This window comes from Struthio camelus, chromosome 4, assembly GCF_040807025.1.
Source record: "Struthio camelus isolate bStrCam1 chromosome 4, bStrCam1.hap1, whole genome shotgun sequence".
In the NCBI taxonomy this organism is placed as follows: domain Eukaryota; kingdom Metazoa; phylum Chordata; class Aves; order Struthioniformes; family Struthionidae; genus Struthio; species Struthio camelus.
Window position 1 is genome coordinate 25,049,017 of NC_090945.1, and position 23,608 is coordinate 25,072,624.

Sequence of the window (23,608 nt, forward strand, 5' to 3'; positions counted from 1 at the left end):
ACTATAAGGATGAGAAAGCTATATTTGATTAATTTTAATCTAATTTGCAATTTAGAGAATTGCAAATGGCACGAGGAAAGAGAATCAGCTTTATCTAAAGTATTTACACGATCCCCATTACTGCAGCATCTTAATTCTTTATACTCTCTAATGTATTTATGCTAACAGCACTCTTGTGAGAGAAGAAAGTATTATCTTTGCAGTTTACGGATGGGGAACAGAAACCTAGATTCTTAAAAACTATATAGGAATCAAAATCAGGATTTCAGCTGAAGTTGCCTTCCGAAGTATACTTTTGAGAAGGTAGACTAAAGCGGCTATGGTGACCATACGCACAAGTAACCATGAGGTTAGAGTCAAAACACCCTCTGAACTCCACAGCCAAGATGCAGCGCAGAACCACGACGTATTAGTCCCTGAACAAACTGCTCCCACCAGTCCTGTGCTCTGCCTTGCTGCAGCTGGTCATCCCTCACCCTGCGCTGGGCTTCTTCCCTGCCCCTCCTGAAAAGCATCCTGCTTTTTTCAGACCATATCATCCATTCATCAAGACCTTTTGGATTCCAGTGCTCACCTCCGAAGTACTTGCTCTCCCACTCTAGCCTGCTGTCATTGCAATAAGGCTATTTCATCATCTAATTGGCTGCCATTAGTAATAAAAACCACCAAGCAGAAGGACACCCATCATAAATCTGAACTATGCTTTACATACTCTTCCATTTGACAGGGAACTGATTATAATTCTCTGAACACAGTTTTGCCCCCACCACTTCATAATGTGATCTTCAAACAATGAAATTTATACCCCGAGAATGTAAAATACCTTACTAAAGGCAAATGTTTATTCCTTTTACAAACCTTGCTATATTCTGCCAATATAGAAATTTCTACATTTCTAGAAAATATAAATTTGTCTAATTTTCTAAGAGGAAATTAGATTGATCTGACTTGATTTCCAGAGACAGCATGAGTAAATCTGCACTGTGCAGTCACTTACAGAGCAGAAGAAGGTAATATAGAAAGTCTACAAGAATAAAAATTGGAGTTAAGGTCTAAGGAGCCTAGCCAGTCCTGTCCTCTCCTAGAGGTAAAAAAAAAAGTTTCTGAAGGACATCCATGTTCTTGCTTTCTCCTGTAATTTGTGAGCAATGGTCAAATATATACAGCTTCTCTTTTAATTCAGCCACAGACAAATCATTTATTTTTCCCAGGCCTTAATTCCTCTATACCTAACACCAGCCTTTCAAGTTTGCTAAGAGATCATGTAAGAGATCCTACGGAACGACTGTTATTTTAATGTCTGGAAACAAATTCATTGAGGTCTAGATGCACTGATGTCACTGCAACTACTATAAGGGAAGACTGATAAACAGCTTACTAAGCTAATATATTTTCCTCATGGATGTGCCAATCTGGTCAGTCACTGGTATGTTTGATGCACACAGTGCAGATGTGTTTGTGGAAATGAAATCTTTCCATTTTCAATTCACGGGACATAAGCAGACTTCTTTCTGCTTTGGTCTTAGTCTCTTGCTTTCCTCTGCCCTCTCTGATGGCTCTCACATAGACTGCAGTGACAAAACTGTCAGCAGTTCATAAAAGGACCAAACCCTTTCAGATGCTGCACACAATTTTCAGAGCTGTTTTCAGATTCACTTCCTTTCTTGCTTCCTTGAAGATATTCCTTTGATGCTACTGAGTGGATTTGGACATCAGATATATGATCAGCATGTGGGATAATTTCCCTATAAACTGGCCACATTCACAGTCATGACTGGTTTGTTGGATCTCCAGAGATCAAAATAAAATGCATCCAAAGTCCGTATTGTTTTGCTACACGCTAGACTGTTCCAGCAAAGTGATCTTGGAGCCAAACTTCCTAACGCTGACAGAACACCAGACTTAGCAGTCATCTGGGCACCAGACTGGATCCAACTCCAGTAGCTGGAGATGAAGGAGACAAATCTTTGTAATATATCTTAGGAGAGATTAAGAGATGCTGATCAAAGCGTAAGTAATATCATCATTGTCTGAGCTACTAGGAATATTCCAATTAAGCGGCCACACACTGGCACACTAATATACCTCCTTTTGTTTCTCTCTCCAAATATGTCAGTTTTATGCAATATATAAAAGAACAATTTCTACCAGGCCACATTTTTGGGTTTTTTTTTTTTGTTCTGCTTTTTGTAAGAATACTAATTCAGAGAATGGAGATTTACAGCCTGTGCTTTTTAACAGTCAACCCAAACTGGCTTATTCTTTGCAGTGCTGTAATTTTAGATCCATCCTCATGTTTAACAGGCCAGAGGCAATGGGAGGTAAAGTGCTCTGCTTTCAGGACAGTGTGGCTTGAATCGATGAGTCTTGGCTCATTCACACAGTAACTGCTACAGATTGGGCCTGGAAGTATCTTGCATGAAGCCCTCACTAGCCCTCCTGGCTGGGGACAGTGGTGACAGAGAGATGGTCTACAGGGAGGAAAGGGAGGGGGACTTTTAAATCATCCCAGCACAGAAGCATTGAGGGCCTTCCAAGAATGGGATATCACATATTTAATGGCTGCAGCTTTTCTTCTTTAGTGATGTGAATATATGTACAGTAAACAAGACAAAATGCAGAATGGAGACTAAAACAGTAAAAGGCTGACTGAGGTACAGATGGGTATAGTTGACGTAGCAGACAGGAGACTCAAGCCTACAGCTCCCACTAGGACTCCAAAGGACCACAGAGTCAGCTGCAAGGAAGGCAAGGTTGTTCAGTAAGTTTTCTTCATACAGAGCATAAAATGGAGAAGCAGATATAGCCCAGATTTGAGCATGAGGGATCTCCTGTACTTCCATACTTACTTCCAGCTCTTCAAACTATTCCACATCAAGGAGAACAGCAGGTGGAACAATACGACAGCCAAAGCCACAACTAGAAAAGAGCCCTAAAGAGAGAGCTGGACCAACACCTCTGGGTGGACTAACTTTGAAAGGGGGAAATATTTAAGCCTCCTCATTTTGAAGTTAGTTTCCCTAGCTTTGTTTAAGACACTTCATCAGTTTGAGAGAGTCTTCATTTCCTGGGTTGAGAGGTTATCATCCAGACCAACACATTTGCTCCAGCTTTCTTTTTTTATAAGACAGGAATGTAATATGAGAGGCTGAGCACAAATCTTTTATAATTAAGACAGGGGACATTCCTGAAACCAATAGGAGGTTTCAAAAGCCAATATAAGTTTAAGCACGATCACAGTATTTCAGGAAGAGTCAAAAAGTTTTAATTAGAAGGGTAGAGGCATTTTTATTTCAGGTTTAGCTCTAGCACCATCCATCTTCTTCCCCTTCCATAAAGGCAAACATTCTCAAGTTACAAATTTTGAAAGATTTTTCCAAGTCTCCATTTTCCTTGGAGCTTAACTCTGTCTTTAATCAAGACAGCTCCTTCTGGAGCTCTCCAGCTTATTCTACAGTCCTTGTAATCAGCATTATTTTCTAGCTGTTCACTTTTCCAGCCTCAGTAGTAATAAAGCAAGAATTATTTTCAAATTCAATATTGCATCAAAAATATTATTTAATTTAATATTATTTATTTTTTTCATGCCAGCTCAGATAAATGACACTAGCAAGTACTGTAGCCAAAGTCCAGCTAATAAGACTCTTTCTCTGAGGAAGGCTCTTCCTAGTTCCTTTGCCATAAAGATTGGTGGATAGCTTTTTTTAGAGGGGGGAAAAAAGTTAACCCCAGAACCATCTCCAAGCTGAAACTTTGAGATGGCTGTCCTAGAAAAATAGCAGTCAATAAATTCAAGGTTAAAAATAAATCTAAAAAAGTATATAAATCCCACATGGGTTTGTTTAAGAGTAAATAAAATCGAATTGGCATAAACCCCAGACAAGGGAGCAAGAAATAGATGCTGTGAGTCCCTGATCAAGTAAATGAGGTACTATGTAACTCCTCCTAAATGAATAAATCAGCAGAGTTTCTACAGTCAAAGAAGCAGGAAAGTTTAATCATGACAAATGCGGCAGAATAAAAACAGGCTGCAACCACTGCTAAATGGAAAAAATGAATGGCCAGAGCATTTGAAGTTAGCTACGGAGATGACAAGAGGGAGCCTTCCACGCCGTATTCATGGCCCGGAGCTAGTTGTCACTTTGCAGTGGGGCATGTATCAGAGTGAGCAGCGTGAAACAACCTCCCGCCTTCCTAACCGCTTCCCCATTTTGCCCAGGCTGCAACATCTCTACCTTTCTAAGGTAGATGCCACACTTCATAGAGTTCATTGGGCCCTCATTAACTGTTTCCAGCTGCTGCTGCACTTCTGAATAGACCCTTTACAAGCAGAGGAAATCACATTTGTTTCCTAGTGTCTTGGTTAAATACTTCTAGCAAATTTGGTCATTTCTTCAAGATATTAAAACAACAATCAACTGGAGGCAGGATAGACAGAGATTCCCTATTGTGCCTTCGTTCTTCAAGAATCACCAGCTGTTGACAGTATAAATACACTTGCTAATGTGAAAGAGTCAAAGTATGCAGAGTCTTTTGAGCAGATTTTTGAGAAAAATGGAGTAGCACAGAGAAGGTATTACAGTTTGGGGTGAGTTTAGAGGTGAGCCATCAAGCATGCTCTCCTCACCACCAACAGCTAGCTGTAAATGGTGAGGCTGACAGGCAAACTAGCAAATTAGGGAGACTGTTTCCTATAAAGGGAGCTAAAGCATAGCTTCTTCCTCCTATACTGACAGCAAGAAAACCTGAGAGGAGTTCAGATCTCTTGGCTGGATACAACCCTGCCCTATTACTGTTTTGTGTTAGCAGTAAGAATACGCTGTTTAAATACGAAGGAAGACACCAAAATAATTGACAGATAACAAATGACAAATAGAGTCACAGGAATTTAGAAAAATAGTATATGTTTTCTATCCTAAATGTTGCTTGCATCAAAATGCAAGGAGTTTGCAGAAAAGGATCTGCAGGAGAGAGGGATGGCAGGTCAGTTCAAGGAAAGTGTTCCCCGAATGTAAGTGATGGCTAGGGTGCACAGCGAGAAAGTACAGGAAGGAGCAAAACAAATAGGGAAGATGACAAGCACAATGTGGTGATAGCTATTGTCATGAAGCTGGCTTGAGTGAGTTCATGGGGCAAATTTTCTGAGGAGACAGTGAAGAAAGAGCTGAGGATCAAGGAAAGACTGAAGTGGAGGGAAGCAACAGCTAAGGTCACTTAAGAGAGCAGACAGCAGAGAGAAGATGCTGAGAGTGACAAAAAAGTGATAGACATTAATGGATTGGAGGTCTCAAGAGGGCAGGGTGAGGCAGGGGGCAGAGGGTAAATACGCTTTGTTGAAAGAAACAGAGAGGTAGCGGTGAGAGAGAAAGTGACGCTGAAATGGATCAGAGATGGAGCAGTGTTTGGGGAAAACAGGAGCAAGGCTATGTCAGCGAGTGGGAGGGTTGTGCTGGGTTTGTAAGTCAAGTGAGGGGGTGAGCCAAAGGAGGCGAGAGGCTAAAAGGTCAGGCAGGACGCCAGTGCAGAAGGCAAAGCTGGCCAGAATGAGACTATAATAAAAAAACAGCTATTACTATTATTAGAGGGCAGTGAGACAGCAGCCTTGAGTCAGCGAGGTGGTAAACAAGGATGCATTGCTCGAACATCCCTACCACAAGAGAAGCTGGTCAGGTCTGTCAGAAGTACAGTACGGGAACAGCGTGGGGCCTTTATGAAGTCTCGCAGGTCTTTTAGATCCTGGCCGCTCCCCACCCACACCCCACTGAAATGAATAGCTCCATTCATGTCCATTGAGGTATTGATTTCAGAATCCTCTGTAACATGGAAATTCATTGAGGTCTTCGCCTCAACTAAGTCATTTCCTGAGGGTTGCTCCGAGATCAGAGAATTCCTCGTCCTGACCCCAGGAAGAGGGAGAGCCCAGCCCAGAGTGCTGGGGAGGTTGTTAAAAAAGTCACTAATCAGCAAATTAGCCCCCGACCACACAGGCAAGCACTACAGAGTCCTTGTCCTCTTTGTTAGCACAGCCAATATATGAAGGGGCCACTGTTGTTTTCTACACTCCAAAGAGACTGGAATCGGGTTAGATAAAGACCTTTAGCATAGCCCACTTTCTAAGGGTATGAACATTCACATTCAAAACTCGTAGCAAAAACTGCAGTAATTTGACATCAGTTTGGGATCTAACAATGCAAGTCTTTGTGTAAGGAGCTGATACAACTGCCGTGAGATCAGGATGGTGCTGTAAACAAAGTAGTAACGGTTTGACAGCTACTGTGCTAAGATCTCTGCCTATCATTTTATCATATCTGTTTGTTCTCCCAACTATTCCTTTTTCTCAGACTATTGGTTTTTTGCTCTTTGCTTACACTGCCATGCTTTTTGGGCACAGACTATGTTTTTTGCTCTTGTTTTGGGCACACCTAGCGCAATATAATCTTCCACCCAGCATGGAGAAGGATAACAACAATAACATAACAAAAATAACAGCCATTCTGTTGAGATGCTAAATACTCTTTACAGCCTGTATACAAAAAATACATCTTGAACGCGTGATGTTTTTAACTTAAGACATCACAGGATTAAACACACTAAAACAGACCCTTCGTGCTAGAGACAGATGTTGCCAGCTGTGTTCTTTGAACAGAATTTCTAACAAAACTGGACTCGTGAAAATAAAAGAGGGCTATTAATATCATCTCAGAGTACAAACAGAAAATGATTTCTCATTGTGTCTTCTTTCTACATCCTCCTAGCTGTTGTTGGGGCAATTGTGTACAGTTCCTAGTGGTTCTAATAACCCCATAAATCCCACACAATCTACATCTTTCTCCAACAGGTCGATGGCTCACTGGATGTTATTTCTGTGGGTTTTTTCCAGTCTGAGTGTTTGGCAGTTCAATTCAATAACAGCGTCTGCTCTGGAACTGAAAGCAAAGGGTCAAGTGACTTTGGCAAGGCAATCAGCTTAATTAATTAATGTTTGTACAAAGCTTCTGAGGAAATAACGTGTTATAGAAGTGCCAAGAATACTATATGTAGATTTTCTGTCTTCCAAGCCTTAGTGCATGCAGGGGAGTACAGATGATATATGAGTCATTTCAGACTTTTGAAAGAAATGGACATGACTTCCTTTCTGAGAGAGCAGGTAGCAGCTTTGTCCTCCAAAACCCAACTACAAGTTCACATACAGAACTGACTTTCTGCATTCTTTGTATTTTGAGCCTCTATTGTACATACAGTTACTTGTTGCTATACATTAAAATTATATACTTTTTACAATATATAACACTACTTTTCAGCAATTTTAGGCAAAGTAAAATAGTTCATAGTTAAAAAACAAATGTTAAAAAATAAGTAACAAGAATAAAGATCAGGTTAAGTAACTAAACCATATACAGAATGATTTAATAAAAATTCTTGCCTTTCTGTGAGGGAGTGGGGGGATGTTTATGATTCAGTTGATCAGACTTTCAACTGATCTCAAGGAAGTCTCAAGTCTTGTCTTAATGAGGCTCACAAGAGGTCTCTTGGTAGTGTTTAGTGTATGACCTACCAATCTAACACAGTTATAAGCAAAGAAAAAAGAGAAGAAAAAGGCACTACAGGAAGAGAGACAGTAAGACCTCAAGGAGCTTCCATTTAAGGAGTCAGTATGAATGAATGTTCCTGAAGACAGCAGTGATATTTGTCCTGGGCGCTAAAGCCATCCAGGCTTTGATGGGTCCAAAGAAGCTAACAATCAGGGGAATTAGCTTCCAATCTGTCTTAAATGGAGATACAGTTAAAACACAAGCACATGAGTCACAGCCTCTCTTGGGGACTCCACAAAGCTGACCTGATTAGCACCGAGAATAAAATAGCCACCCACAGTAACATGCTCCCTGTTTTGGCTGCTGCAGAAAACAGCTGGCAGAGCACACATGCATCCTCTGACCAAGGCTGACAGGGTTTCTCTTTCACAAGGCAAACTTGCCTGGGTACCAAATATGCTGAATGAAGGAAGGCTCTCTCACCAGGCTTCCTAAGGTCTTAGCACACACCTGACCTTACATTGGATTACCTTTTCTTCCTCACATTGAGGACTTCTCTTGAGTCACTGCCTTCACATAATTTTCAGTAAGCCCTGGAGAACTAAACAGTCAGCTGCTCTTCACGACAAAATGTTTCTGTACCTTCTGAGCGCTGCAAGGGACGGAGAACGCAGCACTGCAGTGCGGCATACATGATCTCGCGAGCTCCTCACCTGCTTCTTGCCGCACCACAGAGGCAAGTCTTTCAGCCTGCTCCTGTTCAGTTCAGCTACTGCCTGGGTAGTGGGTAGATTCACACCGTATGTGGATACCTGCTGAAACTCTAATCTTTGTCGCACTGTAGAAACAAAGTATGTGCTCCTTCAATTTCTATCTAGTTCATATTTCTGATAGGAAATCCTTTAAAGGAAGCCTTTCACAATAGCATAAATCTTTCAGTAAGTTTTTAATGGAATTGCAATTGAATTAGCCAGCAGGACCTCTGCGTGTTACTATGTCATCCAGACTAGCATTATATGACACTGCAGATAAAATGTTCAGAAGATCTGATCAGGCAGATCATTAGCTTATACCTTTCATAGCCCTTTCCTTCTGAGTTACCTTATGAAAATAAAATTATGGAAAAAAGAAGAAATAAGATGGGAGAAGGGTTAAGCAGGGCTGGCAACTGCCAATCATTAGATAAAGTGAAATAAATCTTATTTGGGGGCATTTCCAGTATGAATAGGGTCACCAAAGGAATACAGTTTTCTATCTTCCCACTTTATTCTCCAAGAGACCAAGAGCTAAATGCAATTCCAATAGAGATCAGAGAGCTGTGGGGCTAACAAGAACTATAGCAGCAAGAGTTAAAAATGAAATATGATTATTACACAAAACAGACCTTTGGAGGGAATAGAGACCTTCCAAGTTTTAGGGCATACGCCAGCTTCTAAATTGTAGGGTTAAATAAAAAAAAATTGCTGCCATCAAGATATCCTATAAATATCACTTTAAAGGTGTTTGCCAAAGCTTGCTGGAGGCAGTTCAGTACAGTTTTGTGGAACTGGCTGTTAAAATCACAGCTGGTTCCCAGTGTAGTTGTTAAAATCGCCATTAGTCAGAGGAGTGCCCTGCCACTTGTGCCCGTTCTCTTCTTCCTTTCCTCTTCCTCCCACCAGGCTCAGACACTGAAGACCTTGGCTCTACCTTCACCCTATGTTCCTCATCTCACTTCTGGGACCAGCTAGCTGATCATGGAGTAGCAGAAACGCGCTCAGTGCTGAAAACATCTTCTAAATTTCATATCCTGGTCCATATCAGAGACCAACTATAGGAACTCGGGGATGGCTGAACACAGCAACTCTTGTGTTGGAGGGACATGGTCATGCTAGGAAGGCTGCAGGCAAGCACACAATTTTCAGCTGGTGTGAAGGCTACGAGAACACAGCATATGAAAGCCATCTCATTAACTCCTCCCACCCTCCAATTCAAAGTGTCATACTGCAGGTAAGTGCACAAATTAGAAAAAAAAAACGCAACAAAAACCCCATAAATATCTTTACCACATAAAAGCTGGGAATAGAGAGAAAGTTAGGCAAAATGCCAGCTTCCTGCCACTTTGCAGACAAAACATGTCACACCTTTAGTTTGGAAGTTCATAAATAGATTCAAACTGTTGATATTTCAGAGGCCAGTGAACAGGAACAAGGGCATTTCTTTTCTAACTCTAATGACTGTATCCAACAAAAACATTGCCATGTTGGCAGAAGGAGAATAGACCTTGGGGGACCTCTTACGCCTTCCCACCCAATATTAGTGTCTGCTATAACACCAAAGCAGTAGCATATGTTGAAAGAACTATCTCTTTTTGTATTTGCATGGATATGCACATGTTGCTCTTGAGGCAAACTATTATTTTAATTCTTTTTCAAATTATCAAAGAAATTAGCCAAGACCTTATTTCAGATCTCCATGGAAATATACCCTACTACCTAAGCATAAAGGACACTGGCATCCAAATCTGGATATATTAAAGGCTGGTGGAAGATATTTGACATAGTCTTCTCCAAGGAAGGTGTTTCAAACAAAAAAGGCACATCCTTTACTGAGGAATAGATTAGAAAAAAACACCTATCAAAAGATTCAATGACACCATACTCCTGTTCCTGCCTCTTCATTTTGTATTCTCTGTGACCACGGAGAATCAAAGATGGGAAGAAAAATGAGCATTGACATTTTTTGAATGATCGCCAAAAGGCAGCATATGAGAACGGAACATTTCACTTAATAATTGTTGCAGTTCCTAGTTAGTTCAGGTATATGTCCTTCATCCCATCTTCATTGTTGGTAAGCATATCATTTTGCATAGATATATCCAAAGGGCTTGGCTTACTAGTGATCTGCATCACTACAAATTTGCAGGTTGGTCTTAAAAAATGCAAATTTCTGCATAGACCAGAACAGTTGCTGCCTCAGAGAAAAAGTAGGATCTAGTATTTGAGATACAGGTTCAAGTCCCTCTCCATAGCAAGCCACTTCACTTTTCTGTCCTGACATTCTTCAACTGAAAAATAATCCTCTGGAACGCCTCCCCATGGAAGCGCGGTAAACATAAAGAAAGATTGGTAGGGAGTCAGGTATTAAAAGAGTAGGAGGCATGTAAATCTCTAAGGAGGAGAAGAAAATCTCCTCCTTAGAGGAGAATGTGTATTTAGAGGAGCAGAAGCAAATCTATAACGACTCTTGGATCGTGCAGCTTAGACTTAACTGTAGCAATTGTCCTTTGTTTATCTCTCAGAGTATGCTTTTTTGAGTTTGTTGAAGACTTCAGAGAAGTTGGTTTTAACTCAAAGAACGTGCCTCCTTAAACCTTGCTTTTGGATGGAGTAATCAGAGGGGCTTCAGTTATTTTATTTCTCTCATAACATAAATTATGTGAGGCTAATGTGTCAGTCTTAGAAATTCCTCCATCTGGAGATGGGACTTTTGCCAATTATGTCATAATTTCTCTTGCCTGAAGTGCCTCATATTCACGGTATAGGAATTAAAATTCTAAGCAGTTCAGGTGGTGAGTAGATTTCACTGTGATGATGAAGTATATTTTATTTTAGACTTTCAGGTTAGCTTCCTGCCAGTTCATAACAAAAATATGATTAATGATACACAAAATCCATATTTTAGAATAGAAATGGGCCATTGCAGTATTTCTGTCTATCTGGGGAAATTTTATTCTGTCATTGCTTGACAACATAATTTTACAGAGTAAAACAAGGCTTCGTACTTAGGGAATTTCACTTCTGTGTTAAAATATTTTTTTTTCTGTAAAATGATGTAAGAAAGGCCTGAATTTAGGAAAAGATTAATAGATTAGACAAACTCTATCTAAAAGGATGTGCCAACACACTTTTTACAGATGGAATTGTAGTAGGCATTATATTATAAAAAATAAACAAATGTGGAACATGGAGGAATATGAAGAGCAGGGTTTTTTTTGGTGAGCAGCAAAATACAGAGTTTTAGCAATTACAAGGAATTCACAGAAATCTGAAGTAAAGGAAATCATTAAAATATTATACCAGCCAAATACATGTTTGGTAAGTATGCACTTATATAACAAAAATATTTTGGTCCTGATGTAGAGGTTTTTATCTAGATATCTGAAAGAGTTTTCTGAAGGTGGAAAATATTATTTTGCAGTGGAGCAAGGGAGACAGAAAGTAGTGAAGTGACTGTACAAGGGATCTGCTTGGTCAAAAAGCAGAGGATGGAACAGAGGTGTCCTCATTTCCTGTCTGGTCTTACACATTGCATTTATCATATAGCTTACATTGAATACAGGGTATTGTTCTCCAGGAAAAAAAAAGTTGTGGAAATTTTTTGGCTAACATTATTAACACTGTGAAACACTAAAAAATAACAATACAGTGACTCTTACTGGGTCACCATTGCCTTTTCTGGGATTTGAAACTGCTTCATTTTGCTGGAGGGAGACTTCACATTCACAGGGAGACAGTAGTGACTAATGAATAACAATGAACGGACAAGGAATGAGCTTGCTTTGGGGAGCTTACTGCACTGATCTCTGGAGTCCCCTTTCAACTCTATTTCCCATGATTTTCTGGGATTGAAGCAAGACTGACACTGCCAGGTTAACGTGTCAAAATTAAGCTGTGGAGTGATAGCTCTGTGGACAGATCACAATGCAGATTAACAATGCATGAAAACTAGGAGTTGTCTCAAAACTTTGCAATTTACCATGTAATACAGCCACCGCCCTTTTGATAGTCTCTTCTCACTGAAGAGAAGGGAAAAAGAGACAAGAGGGGGAAAAAACTTTTGAACGGAAACCTTTGCCTTTCTGCTGAATGCCAGCTTTGATGGGATCACAGTTACCTACACAGTAAAGATGCAGAGACCTGGAGGTTACCTTTGTCCGCCTAAAATGTGCTTCACTTTAAAGTCTTCATCCAAACCATTCATGTGTAGCCAAGTAACGGGATGTTTCTGTTCCCTTTTTGCCATCCCACCCGATGTTATCTCCTTCCCTTTCTCACCAGGAGATGCACGTACGTCCAAGTGTCCCAAGCACTCTGCTTGGTTGATGAGCAGCAGTGGAAACTCACAGCGGCTGCTGTATGCAGCTGCAGGACGTTGGCATCTTCCTTTGAGCTGTAGCACAGGAGCTCAGACATCCAGGGCTGGTGGGTGCAGCATCCTGATGTAAGATGAGGACCTATCAATGCAATTAGGCAGAACGAGTAGCATCGCTCCTGGAGCTGGTGAGGCAACAAACAGGGAACTCAACACACACTGCCTAAGTCCCAAGCCAGAGGTCTAACTACTGCAGTAAGTCTTCTTCAGTAGTTTCTTCCGGATGTGATCAGAAGCCAAATTATACACTCGTGTTAAGATCAGACGAGTTTTGCAGCTCATCTGTGAATGCACTGCCTCTCTCATCATTCACTTTTAAGTAGTTTTTTCCTCATCTGCAGGTAATACAGAGGCATTCTGAAGTCTCCTCCTGAACCTTGGCAAAGATTTTCAGCCCAGCACAGACAAAAGGTCAAGCTGAACATGCCACTGAAAGCTTGAAGAAAGGAGCTTGATTATCACATTTTAGTTCTTTCACACTTGTGTATAATGCACTTTTGGGGGTTTAGCTTTTTAGGTGCCAACATTGCAAAGAACTTCAACCCATACATGCATTAGAAGCACACAAATAAATGTCAAGAAAGAATCCTTGAATATTTAATGTTGATAATGTCCTTACACGTTTTGCTGGAAGAACTTTACAGGCATTGTTAGAGAGCCAACAAGATACATCCTGGGACCTACAGTGAACATCTCTTGATATTGCTCATACATTGCTACACAGCGGTCCTAGGCAACCCTGCAGCATTTCCACAGTGAGGAGACAACTAAACCTCACTGCTGCATTTTATTTCTCTTAGTAAAATCTAACAAGACAATTACATGAGATCAAGAGTTTTGTAATACAGACATTCCTCAAAATTCTTTAAACTATTATTAAATGCAAGCTGATAACTTAGGAAGGTACAATTAGCCTTGTGATAAACTAAGCTATGTAAAATATTATAAGTAAAATTCACCTGGCCTCAGGTGTCCTTTACACATTTCAGATTCAGCACTAAAGAAAAGATCTGATTATCCTATATCACATCCACAACAGATGCAGCCTTCTCATGGGAAACAGAATGAAAATTTGTTGCCTGAGTTATGTTTTAATCAGAGTTTTGGGTGGATTTGGCAGTGCCATGCAAACTAAAACCAAGCTGAACGCTAGAATGCATTGCAGCCAATACAAATTTCTCACATAGCTCCAAAGAGTCTGGTATCATGAGTGTAAACAACAGTTTTCATTAGAAATAGAACACAACTAAAATGCAGTAGGACAGCCTTTTTGAATGAGTGCATATAGGTAATAGCCTTGTAAAACTGAAAAATAGCATACTAAGACTTCCATTTAAAAATATGTGGCTGGTTTTTACTGACTCCAGTTGGTCAACCAGGCTCTGGAACAGAATGGATGTCTGCTCAGCTACAGGTCCCTGGCATTTCTGGGTTGCCAAACAAAACCAAGAAAACGTAGTTGGAACAGAGCGAAAGCTGAGTTACTCAGTAACATTTCTACTGGGATTTCCACCTGGCAGTTGAACAGTGCAATCTGAGCTTACACTGAGATTCAAGTTTGGAAACAGCACCAAAACCACAAGGTGATTATTTACGGAGTTTGACTGAAAAAACAGCTGAAATTCGATGGCTTAGCTACACTTACAAATTTATTTTCAAGGTACCAAAACAGTTATGTGAGCAGTTCATGTTGGAAGACTTGCACCCATCAAAGTAGCAGATCATCTTCTACAATCTTCTGACTTCGTCAAAGAACCTGGCTCTGCCCAACAAATATAAGATCAATTAAACATTTCACTTGCATTGTATCTAAATTCAAGTCCTAACTTGGCTTTGAATCTCAGCATAGGGTGATATATAGCCCAACCTCAACATTATCACTTGCTATGTTCTGTAGTACTCACTTTCTTTTTTTGGAGTAGGGGAGAGAGACAGGAAGTCAGTAGAAAGGGTTGTTTATAAAGAAACACAAAAAAAAAAAATTTTGATAACCTAGGCTGTAGCAGCTTTAATAAATTATACTCCTTATATGTCAAGCTTAATGAGTGAATGAGAAGGCAGAACTACATTTTGAATTTATCTATCTACTTTCACTTAATTTTGGATCATGTGATAAAGCCCTGTGTCAGGCCAAAGCTACTGTACCCATCACAACACGTCAGCAAATGTGACTCAGTCAGAACACATTACATGCAGGAAGAGGAAGATGCGAAGATAAGATATTAGGACTGAAATCAATACAGGATTCTCTTTTACATATCCCAACAGTCTCATTAACTTCAAAGTAGCTGATATGAAAGTAATTAAAGAGCAGAACAAACAGCAAAAGGGGGAAAAAAACCAGAGAGCCCTATTTCAAGATCCTCACTAAAACGACATAGCACAGGGCTGTACAATAAATCACAAGACACACTATGGAAAACTTAGTAGAATTTTTTAAAAACAAATAATAGCAACATTTTAAACAATTTACATTGTATAAATGCGGGCATCTGCAGTTTAAACACAAATAAGTACTGACACCAGGGAATAGCTTTAAACAACAACAAACAGAAGATCTCAGTGCTCTAATGGGCTAACCCAAACTCTGATATCATAGCTGACTAGTAGAACTAAACCTGCGTGCTACTCACACAAGATAATCCTGTAAAAAGGAGAACCAAGTGCACCGTAACTAAACTGAATACTAAAGCTTAACTGGAGCAGATCTGCAAGTCTTCTTTGAATGGCACCAACCAGAAAGCATAGCACAGCGCAGCACTGAAGTGTACACAGTTGCTAACTATTAACCCGTTGGACTGCTGTCAGATTCCCAGGCTAATGCGTAAAATGACATGAAAATGCCCAGGTGTCCCCAGGGTGGTGCCAGGCATGTCAGAGCGGACAGCTGTCCACCGGCCAAAAAGCAGTATGAAAGGCAGCAAATGGCAGTAATGGAAATGAAGGCGCTGGGTTGGCTCTGGGTGCTCCCACTTGCAGCAGCCTGGAGCAGCGTCCTAGGCTGGGCAACGTGAGGAGTCTGCGCTGCTGTAGGCCACCCTGGCCATTCACAGCACAAACAGTACAATGCCCTCAGTCCCCAGGCACCCCGACTGACCCTGACACCTTGGTAACAGCTAAAATGCAGCTATAGAAGCAGGTGCAGAAACTTCGGAAAAAGGTCCTCTGGCACTTTTCATGAGTTCTAAATTCCTAAATCCTCCCCCTCCTACTCACCCCATAGATATGAATTAAGAGATCAATGGATCGATAGGATAACAGTGTGGAATGTCTTGGAGCATCAGCCCCTATTTTATATATACATTGCTGAATTCTCCTACCAAGTGCTAAATGAAAAGGTACAGTAGTGCTAATTGAAGTCACATTTCTGTGTGTGCTGCTTGCTGTTAGGCAGGAGATTCTTTTGCTGGAGATTACAGACTTCAATAATGTCTTTTTCTGCCTATACCAGTTTAATGCAAAATCAAAACATAATTATAGGAGGCTGTTAATGGATTAGATGGCCAGTGTTGCTGTCTAGCTGTGTTCCAGTTTCTCCTCTGTTGGCTTTGTGCTGTCTGTTGTCATCTCCTAATTATCTGCTCCTTTTTCAGCTGGCAGCTTTAATAGTTTGGTGCTACTATTCAAATCCAAATTAATTTGTGTTTTTCAGGAATTGCTTAAAAAGTATGAGTTTTATGTGGAGCTTGATATGGCAATAACACTTTTATCAGATGCAAAAGAGAAATATTTTCTTTGGCTGACTTTCATAGCCATAAAACTACTCATATTGATCAGCAATTGCAAAATAGAACAAAAACTTCTGAAAGTGCTTGGCACCTGATTAAAAATTTGTTTCCATGTGGCCTGACATCACTAGCAACCATCTACAGTAGTTTCTGAAAGTAGACATCAATGGCACTTTTATTGGCAAGAGCATCCATTTACTGACATTTGAACTGCTGTTAATGATAAGTAAGTTCAAGAATGTAAGGGAAGAAACATGGCATTAAAATCTCAGGATCTTCATTCACTCAGCCAATGAATTAATAAGAATACCACGTAACATCTATATAGTAGCAAATCCTGCTAGATGCTGAAAACCTGCAAATCCCTTAAGAGCACTGGAGTATGAAATGCCATGTAACCATTCTTGCTATTAAATGCCATACAGCCAGTCTTCCTAATTTGTGCAGTGTGTTGTCACCATTCACAAAATATGTAGTGAAAAAAATAAATCAGAGAGATCTGTTATGAGCTTTCTAGGAAGCAAAATCAATGAACGGATTTCCTAATAGATACTGAGAAAATCTAGTGTTTCCTGAATCTAATATTCCAGATGCATCCAGCTTCTGGTGTGCTCTGTGTTGGCAGTAAAGCAGGCTGCACTGAAGAATTGATTGCAACAATCTGGTACAACCTTTTAAAGATGGAAACATCCCCTGTATTCTCTCTTGAAAACCACTTACTGGGGAAAAGGGGGTAAGAAAGGGGGAAACAGAGGGAGGTGAAGGCAAAGCAAACCCCCAAAAAGTTAATTTGAAACTAATCAAACCCCATTCTCTTCCCTTGCATCAGAAATCTCTTTTATTTCAATGATGAATTCTTTTTCAAAGACACGCCGATCCTTTTGAGGGGAATTCCACATCTTACAGCTGTGCAATCTGCCCTGCAGTGTACGCCTGGCTCACTCACCTGCTTTCTGCAAAACACCACGAACTTCCCAGAGCTGGGGCTGTGCCAGTATAATAGTACTTCATACTTGTCAGTGATCTCTGGCAAAGACAATGCCTAGCCCGTTATATTTTAAAGTAAAAGCAGTAAAGTTCAAAACCATGTTCAAATGAGTTAGCAGAATCTTTGTTACTTTGCAGAGTGTTACATTGTATTATGTACGGTTGTCTGTTAATAATGCATGGTTTTATACAGCAGTTAAAAAGCAGTTTCATTAAACAGTTTCATTTTAAGAATAATTTGTTAAGAATGCAGCTTCTGAAAAAGGCTAAATTCTTGTTTCATATTCAAAATATAACCCCCATGCTGAGACTAAAGGAACAGTCATATTTTAAACGCATATTACAATTCATGCTTTGAAGCATCATATAAGTCTAGCCTTAAGTATTTCCCATTTGATAGTTATTTTATTTTTGCCTGCTTTTGTTTTCTCCTTCATTCATGTTGATTCAACAGTATATATTAAAATTTTAATTTCATCTCTTGCTGTGCTTTTAGGTGCCAACAATGAGTTGAACTATATCGGTTTAAAAGCTTATTTAGTGGGGCAAAATTATGTCCCTTTGTTCTCATCAGGGCAAATGTAGTTTTATTATCATGGAAGATTAAAAGACCTGACCTTTGGCACTGAGAAATATTGTGGTAACTCCAACAACTCCTGACATGAATACTCTCAACCCTTGGTAGCCGGCAGAGCACTAAAACATATACTGTATCTGACAGAGCTGTTTATTTTCAGCTTTCATCTTATGCGTGCATTAGCTACTGAATTGACTATATTGTTGAATAGAACAATGGATCAAGTCCAGACCCGGTGGATCTTATCTGATGGGCAGGTATATCAATAGGAAAACATGCATTCATTAAAAGAAAAATACCAAACTGAAGTCAGAAGGACATTATTCCTTCTCCACTGCTAACGGAATGAAACCATTCCCTTCTTCTCATCTACAGCAAAAGCAGTCAGCTCCAGGAGCCCATACGTTGTCACTGGGGAACAAAACACACTCAGCAACAAGCCAAAATGGGGGGAGGAGAAATTCTTAGAGGGCAAGCAACCATCCATGTACACAGACAAAAGGTGGCAAGTGGAAAAAATACCATTTTTACTTCAGCCTGAGGAAGGCTCAGCAACCTCTTTTTTTTTTTCTCTTCATCCAGAAATCACAGCCCTTGCCAGCTTCAGCCGATCACTGCTAGATGACAGTGAGCAGCGTTGTCAACCTGCATAATTTTGTTATGAACGTTGCAATATTTGAGGTCTTGCTTCAAGCCTCCACTTCCTGGAGCCCCTTACCTAGGAGACACTCTCTTCTTTGCTCTAGGACAAAAGCTTTCTAACCCTCACAGTTGCAGAAGAAACTTTGAGACCCGCTCACGGGCCTGTGGTAAGCACCCCATCGTGGATGCTCATCCCACAAACCTCCAGATGAAGGAGACCCAGAGGAGGCTTGGGGGCCTCCCAAGTGTATCTTCTTCACACTACTGGAAAATAATATAGCCCAAAAAACAGAAGATGAAAGCAGCCTGTGAATAACAACAATTCACCAGGCAAAAAATACTGATACCTGCCAGCTGCACCAGCAGGGGATGCCAGCATCTAACATCACTCACTGGTGATAACAGTGCGTTTTGGGCAATGCATGCCAAGGACCACAGAATCTAAATTCAGTCTGACTTCTCTACTGCAAAAATACAGAAAAACATGGGTGAATTTTACATGACAATTAGTTTTACTGAGAAGAACTTTTAATTACTTGAGAAGAAATACACAAAACCAAACATTTTTACCTCTTTCTCTCCCCCTTGAACAAAAGAGCAATAGGAGAATAAGCAAGGCCAAAAGAAAAAAAAAATGTTTGATTTTCTGATCCAGATGATTGAATTTTTAAGGCCAGCTGACAAGGAAAGACATTTGTTTGTTTATAAACTGTGGAAGTACAACAGATGAAAGCAAACATGGTTCTTCCTAATGTTCACAGCCCCTTTCCAACACATTTTTATAGTTACCTAAAAGACAAAGTACAATTTCTGTTTATATATGCAGACAGCTGAAGTAGTAGGTCATGCCTGAGCATTAGAAAAAGTTGTGATTTAAAATGCACATTTCAATTCCTTTTACAGGTGATAACTTTTACAGAAATAGATATTCGCAACAATTCTTCAAAAAATGAGAGTTCAACCTTGTACCTGATGATTCTAAATTCTTTATTTCTCTATTTTTGCATCTCTGTCACGTAAACTATTTTAACTGCACTTCAAGAGCCCCATTTGTCCTGACTGTTGCTTCCCAGATTACCACTTCTTGGCCTCTCAAAACAAAATTATGAATGTTCCCTTAATAAAAATCTCCTATAAATACAGCTATTTTAGAATACAAATAAACACATCCAGAATAATCTAGGGTAGGATTTTCAGTTGCACTTACATAGAGCCAACTTCTTCTATTTTCAATCAATCATAAGACCACTGACTTCTACGGGAGTCAAGTCAGGTTCATTGAGCTTGCTTTGGAAAATACAAACCTTTGTTTTCTCTTGTTAGTTGCAACACATTTAAATCAGACTTTTCAGACAAATCGTCTTCTAGTGATCTCTAAATCGTAACAGTGATCACACTATTATTTGCTTTGACTTTTTACTTTCAAAGAACTAGCATTCCTACATTTGAAATATTTTACAATTACTTTTAAAACAAAATCTTTCTGTTCTGTTCTGGACACGGGCTCTTGGGAGCTGTGGAAATTGTTTGATATTCTAGAATTTTTTAAAGAGACATTTTAGGCTCCAAAATAAGACATGCTGAGCATGTTGCAACATAATAAAATTGGGAAACATCCAGACAATTGTTAAAAGATTAATTATGTCACTTACAGCAATTTCAGCATTTCAACTCTGCTTACTTATTTTGAACTTAAAATTCTAAATTAAACTTGTTTCTACTACAAATAATGAAAAAGTTGAACTGTGATGGCAGAATAATCGTCACTTTGCAGTGCCACTTTGAGAGTTTTGGCAAGTGGCGTTGATTCACTTTTTTTTCTTTTCTAAATGCTAGAATCTCATAGTGGCTGACAACTCAAAGATGCTAGCAATAATCATTCCTCCTGGAGGATGCAGGTAGCTCACCCGACTGAATATCCAGTGGGCCAAATTGGCCAGAAAGAGACACATACAGGACACACCTGAACTAAACTTCATGATAAGGTTCTCATTGACTCCCTGTCATAGTTCAATCCTCCTTCCTGGAGGTAAACCACAAAATAGCCAAAGATGCAAACCAACATGAGTCCATGCTACTCATGGATTCCATGCCAGCTACTGGGATTTCTTAAGGCATTTTTAAAGGCATTTTTCAAGGATTTTTTCTCTAGCAATTGCTACTGAAAAACCCTCTTATTTTATATTTTCTGATTAAACTAAAGTAGCTCAGCTGAATAAGCATCTCTGTAATATAAAAAGAGAGACCTGGAATATAAAAAAGGAGACCTGAATAGGTCTCCTTTCTCATGCAACAATACTCCCCTTGGTTTTGCTTCCAAGAGAATGGTGCTAAAATTAAAAAAAAAAAAAAAAGCATAGCCTGTAGATGTTGTTCAATTGAGAAAACTTATTTCAATTATTAATTACCCTCCCTGTTAGAAATACACACCTTTTCCTAGTTAAAATGTGATTTGCTTCAATTTTCAGCAATTAGATCCTCTCTCAAACAAAGAGTCTATTAGCAAGCTTTGTACTCCCTTAGGTTCTGACAGACTCTGGCCAAGATAATTCTTCTTCCCCTTTTAGATGAACTACAGAGACTGAGTTTTGGACTTCCTAGACACTCCATAAGTCTTGTTTTCTCCTTGTGTTATCACGTGTCTCTTCCCTGAGTTGTCTCCAACTTACCATTAGTTTGTTTGAATTGCAGATGGCAGAATGTGGCATACCGCTCCAGGAGCGCACAGTCTCAACTATATTTACTAAAACATTCTCTGCTCATACTTTTAGGTTTCATTATTCATATAGCCAGGGATGAGTAACATTTCAAAAGGATGTCATTAAATCCAATAGACAGTGTTACACTGGGAATTTGTTCTGCTGTCTCTTTATCAAAAATTCCACCAAATTCCTTACTCAGTCACTGCTTCCCAGACAGTCTCCCATTCGACCTTAGCCTTAGCATTCGTCCCCTCATGTTCCCTCCCACCCTTATCATAGAAACATTCCAGTCATTAACTTTCCCTTACCTTATCAACTCCTGCAGAAAGGTCTGTATCCCTGGCCTCTTCATAAGCCTTAACTCTTCCAGTCTTGTGTCACCTGCAAAGGTAATCAGAGAAAATCCGCTGTGTCCTTTCAGCTCATCACTAATTGTGCTAACTAGCGTAGAGCAAAGAGGAACTGGGCAGTGTCGCTACTCCAGTTACTGTAGGCCTTAAAATGGGAGGTTGCAAAACCACGTTAGGCAGCTAGACGGCTACAAGAAAATACTGAGGGGCAGCTTCAATTTATCCTTTGTAAATAGCACATAGGTGCAACACTGTGAGGGATGCTGTGTTATAAAGGCAGCAGCTGAATTTGAACCATACACAAGAAATTTAAAACATCATGGAACGTATCACATAATTACAAGTACACACTCACTTGCTGAAAAACTGATTACAGCATGTTCGTAGAATACCACCACTGATGTAAGAAATGTGAAGATAAAGGTCTGCAAGACACACAAAGAACTGAGATTCTAATTTAGCTGCTTTTATTAGTAATTCATATTTTTCTTTTCTAATCCCCTTTGCATAGGAAGACACTTTACATGCACACTACATTAATTAGACATGTAAAAGACATTTCAAATCTGCCAACTCAACTGCTTCGGGCAGATTTCCACCAGATTTCTAGACAGTCTGCAGGTGGAACATCTGGAAAACACACACAAATGGCTACTAACCATACAAAAAAACAACTCTACATCACACAAGCATCCAATGCATCCCAGGAGTTCAGAGGCATAGACATCATATAATGCATTTGAGTCTCCTTGAGTCTCCTTGAGTGTCAGTGATTCCGGTATGTTTGGGGCACACTGGGGTAGGTGCATGGGCATTGATTATCTACCTGCGCATAGGCCACTCACAGGTGCACAGAGGGATGTCAGACTGTATCTGCACCAACTCCAGCAACATCCCCCAGAGTGGGAGGAGGAGAACTGGACTTTTGCTGTGGGTTATTATTTATATTGCGCTGCCAAAGATCAAGTCAAATGGACTCAAAATCAAATACCAAATCTGTTTGTTTCCTTTATCCTGCTGGCCTAAAGAACTTTTACCCTCTAAGACATCAGACAGCAAGTAAATACAATTTGTATCCAATTGTCTTAATCATTGAAAAGGTAAATCTGGCTGATGATACAAAATCCAGACATTTTCTCAGGCGGTTTCAGCATACTGGCTGAGGTTCTCAAATCCTGACACCCAGATTTAGCCCCCGTGATCTTCACTGAAGTTCTTGTACACATCATCTTGTTGTCAAAGTGCTGAATACCCCAAAGCTGCTCCAAGATGATGTCTTTCCTAACCAGAAAGGCCCACAATGTGAGAAGCTTTCAGAGTCTCTGCACTACAGAGCTGGTTAATGGCCCCCACGCTACAGCATTGCCTGAATCCTATGCCTTTTGTTTCCAGCTTGTTCCTGATACTGTATTATGGCACAAGAACAATGCAGAAGCCCTCAGTAACTTGGTGTCTCAAAAGAAACAGCGTTCCTACAACCAATTAATCTGCCAAAAAAGCTGAAAGGGTTCACATCTCTGACTAAAAAGGCTTTTTACTTCAAGGCTTATTCCACAATTCAGCTCAGCTAACAAACGCACAGAGGAGGATTTCTCAACTGCGCAGTTTTCAATAAGAGATGACCCACCTCTATCGTTAGGAGAAATGGAAAAAGAGAAGCAATCCCCTGACCAGGGTACAACTTCACACTCCGAGGACATCGTCAGGATGGAGCAATATGGAAGAGCTACCACTAGGCTGCAAGAAGAGAGTCAGCATCACACGTCAATATGCACCAGTTGTGCATATTCCGTGAGTCAGTATGTAGCAGTTGAGGATGACACAAAATGCTGGCGACAGAAAGAAAAGTTAACGTCGTTTTGTTCTCCTAGGTCTGGGTGACTGTTGCTTGTATCATACCTGAAACAGCAGCTAATGAGACAGAGAGAAAGGAGACTCTATGGTCTGAAGAATTGTG

The 23,608-nt window shown here is 40.1% G+C and overlaps 1 protein-coding gene across 14 annotated transcripts in view; it reads right to left on the bottom strand.

The window, feature by feature from the left end:
- The window catches only part of RPL34 (ribosomal protein L34), a 180,587-nt gene that overhangs the window by 78,790 nt on the left and 78,189 nt on the right, over positions 1-23,608 (bottom strand). For all 14 annotated transcript variants that reach the window (XM_068941920.1, XM_068941918.1, XM_068941929.1 and 11 more), the window contains one exon: positions 21,610-21,682. The gene's annotated coding sequence lies outside the window, so the exon portion shown is untranslated. The remainder of the gene's footprint in view (positions 1-21,609; positions 21,683-23,608) is intronic.